Here is a 3668-nt window from a genome sequence, read left to right as displayed (position 1 = left end):
TTTCAAATTTTTTGCTGATGTTTTCCCTTTTCTTTCAAATTAATGCTCAACTGGTGACTATTCTTTTGTCAAAGGTGAGATTTTAGTAATTTCATTTCAAATCAAGCATTCCTTGTAAATCTTTTAACTTTAAAATATCATACCATCTTCATAATACCAGCCTGTTTTCAACTAACTCGTTCAATGAAAATTCCTGACTCAAATGAGTGCAATTAAATTCTGGCTTGTTATATAGTATGTATTTAGAATGTATGTATAATATTAATAACAAACTGTCATTAAAAATGTTTTTTACAGAAATTATTTCATTTACCTCTGACATGTACTCTGTGATATAGGCATTATTGTCCCTACTTTGTGGATAAATTGAGAACCAGAGTTTTAAAGTAATTTGCGTGTTGTCACAGGGCAAATGCATTCCAAAACTGGTACCAAATCCATGTCTTCTGATTCTTAACCCTGGATTTGTTCCATTATACATCAGGCTACCATTTGACTAAATTCTTATGCATCTACTTTGATTCCAGGCAAATCTGCAAAATAATTAGTGGCCTGAATGTAAACATTTTCTTCACATAGAAGAAAATCAACATATACTTTATGTCATGTCTTATTTATCAGTTTACAATTTCCTGGTCTATATTAACTATTTTTTCTTTATATGCTTATTGATATTATTTACATTTCTCAGGTTTTTTTATTTTGCCGAATTTGTGCCTTTTATGCAATATGTTTTAGACCTCTCTAGGCTTCTCCCACCATTTGTGTGCACTCATATTCACAAGACTAATATGAAAGTAGTTGAAAATAACTGCATCTTTTACATGCAGTTCATGGTAGAACATTTTCTCTGGGCTAGAAGTATGTTTCCGGCATATTCCAAGTCGAATACATTCATCACTTTTGGTCCCATAGCAGCTTAGTGCATCTGCAAAATCTTCCCTCATTTAGTCCTTCACAGAGTTCTTCCAAACACATTGACATGTCCATTTCATCCTGCAATATGATTACTTTCATAAATTGTTCCACTAATGTTTCTTTAACAGGTAATAAACTCTGGAGAATAACTCTACTTTGTTACACATACATTTAACTAAAATAAGTTTTGTAGTTGTTTGGTGACTTACTGAATTATTTGAAAATGTTATTGCTATTTCCTCACTAATACAGTGTTTTCATATGTTCAAGTTGAAAGACAATCATTTGTTCACTATTTTCTCGTGGTTATTGTCAGAGAGTTAGATAATAGTGGTCTTTATTTTTACATGAATAGCTTTTTTGCAAAGTTTTGGTTTTTATTTAATGCTAGGTTGAAAAATAAGCCATTCAAATATAATAAACATTGTACTGTGTATGTGCATCTAGTTCAACAGCAAAGAAAATTTACTGATGAATGGATAATACAGAATTTTCTATAATATTCATCTTAAGATTGTACCTTGAATATCCCTTAATTTTTCTCAATAATTCATTATTAATCTATTCCCTTCAATTAAAAAAATTCTTAAAACTATATTTGTTAAATAGCTTTTGAATTCTTATATTTAACCTAGAGGTAAAAATACTTTTATTTGGCTTTGAACTGCCTCATCCAAGGTTTAACAGTGAGTTGCTTACTGAGATTCATCACATAGTTTGTGTGTGTGTGTGTGTGGTTTTGTTGTCCTACAATACATCTCTGGTAAGTCTTGCCCTGGAAGACCAAACATAACTTTTTTTTCCTACTGTTCTACTGTTTTGCTTAATTTTAGAGCCTGTGTTCCAACTTTTTCCAGGTCTCTTCTTTCTAGGACACTCATTTCTCCTTGCCACTCCTTTGTACCATGTGGATGAAATGGCGTCATGATCAGAGCAACTTCCTTAATATCATTTTTATGTTGTTACTCATGCCAAGAAATGTTAAAAGTAGATATACAGATAGATGATTGATAGATAGATAGATAGATAGATAGATAGATAGATAGATAGATAGATAAAAGAAAAGTCTCCTGTTGATTTTTTCATTTTTGGTAAGGAAGAAAAGCCTATTCAAACCACATGGGCAAAGATAAAAACTATAAGAATGCAGAGGTGTTTCATGGAACCCAAAGGCAGAAAGTACAGCCATGCCCTGCAATGGACTGGAGCCACAAGGGAGGCAGGAAGGAAGGTTCCGGTTCTCTCTACTTAGTGTTTTCTGTGCATAAAACCGCCATGCATCCAGGCTGTACATTGTCTCCAAGCTGCACTGTTTCCATCCCAAATTACCAAGAAAGTTGATCTGGTTTTTCTTCAAATCATATAAATCTTTCTGTCTTGGTAATTTGGTAAAAGGCAAATCTGATTGGCCCAAGAGACCTTTAACCCTACTCCAATCAGAAGTGCCCTGAGAGCCTTGTTCAAATATATTAAGTGACATTGAGGCTAATCTCCCCTCGAACACACTTTAGAATATTTAACAAAGGTATGTCAACATTTCTTTTAACTTGTCTATTCTGAATATCTTTCAGATAAAATGTACAGCTACTCCAATGACCACATTCCCAGGTATGTTGTGATTGAGTCATGTATCATGATTCCCAACTAATAAGCGAAAGTAACAATGCTATATTGTTTAAAGATTTGGTTCATGGACATTGTACTTAGGTTAAAATAAAATGAAAAGTGAGTTTTAATTACTTTTACTTTCATCTAAAGATTAGAAGCTATAACATTATTATCTTTCCTAGTTATTTGCACACTGTGAGTCAACAAGAGAGCTGGTGGAAGGATAAAATGAGATTCTAACCTGGTAACTATAGAATTCTCATTAATTTCAGAGGCAGATATCCTAGATTACGATCCAGCTTAGATACAGAATTGTGCTACACTTCAAAATCCATAGTAGAAAACAATCTGGCAACCTAATACAATTTATGACATATATACACAGGCCAGGCATGGTGGTTCACGACTGTAATCCCAGCACTCTGGGAGGCCGAGGCAGGCATATCACGAGGTCAGGAGATGGAGACCATTCTGGCTAACATGGTGAAACCCCGTCTCCACAAAAAAAAAACCAAAAAAAAAAAAAAAAATTAGCGGGGCATGGTGGCACATGCCTATAGTCCAAGCTACTCAGGAGGCTGAGGCAGGAGAACCACTTGAACCCAGGAGGCAGAGGTTGCAGTGAGCCGAGATGGCACCACTGCACTCCAGCTGGGTGACAGAGTGAGACTCTGTCTCAAGGAAAAAAAAAAAAAAGATGTGTATACACATAGATATATACAAGGATGCCTAGCCCTATGCTGTTTGTAAAGTTAACGTCAATGAATAGGGAAATGTGATGAACAGATACTCTGAAAGAATATGCAGTTATAGATATAACTTATTCTCTTTAATAGTTAATGAGCTATATGCAAAGAAATTTGTGTAGTAGTATACATTTTTTTAAAAGATGGCATAAATCATAGTAAAGAAATTTTACTTTTTTTGGATAGTATATTCTGACCCAGATATGTCAATATATTGGAGATTTCTGTTTTAGGAGTAAAAAAAAAAGTCTAAATAAAGAGAATTTCCTAGAGGGCTCTTCAAGACCTTTCTGAAATGGTAGACTGAAAGGTCTTTGAAAAACACAGAGCTTTCTCACTGGGTAGGATAAGATCATAAGCCTTTTTGGTCTCTTAAAGGTCTTTTTTTTTTTTTTT

The 3668-nt window shown here is 33.9% G+C and overlaps 1 protein-coding gene across 1 annotated transcript in view; it reads right to left on the bottom strand.

The window, feature by feature from the left end:
- Positions 1 to 3668, bottom strand: part of TRAT1 (T cell receptor associated transmembrane adaptor 1) — a 40365-nt gene that overhangs the window by 12693 nt on the left and 24004 nt on the right. The gene's annotated exons all lie outside the window — the stretch shown is intronic.

The sequence above is a fragment of the Rhinopithecus bieti genome, unplaced genomic scaffold (assembly GCF_001698545.2).
Source record: "Rhinopithecus bieti isolate Rb0 unplaced genomic scaffold, ASM169854v2 scaffold_5478, whole genome shotgun sequence".
Lineage (NCBI taxonomy): Eukaryota > Metazoa > Chordata > Mammalia > Primates > Cercopithecidae > Rhinopithecus > Rhinopithecus bieti.
This window is presented reverse-complemented; position numbering and strand designations above follow the sequence as displayed.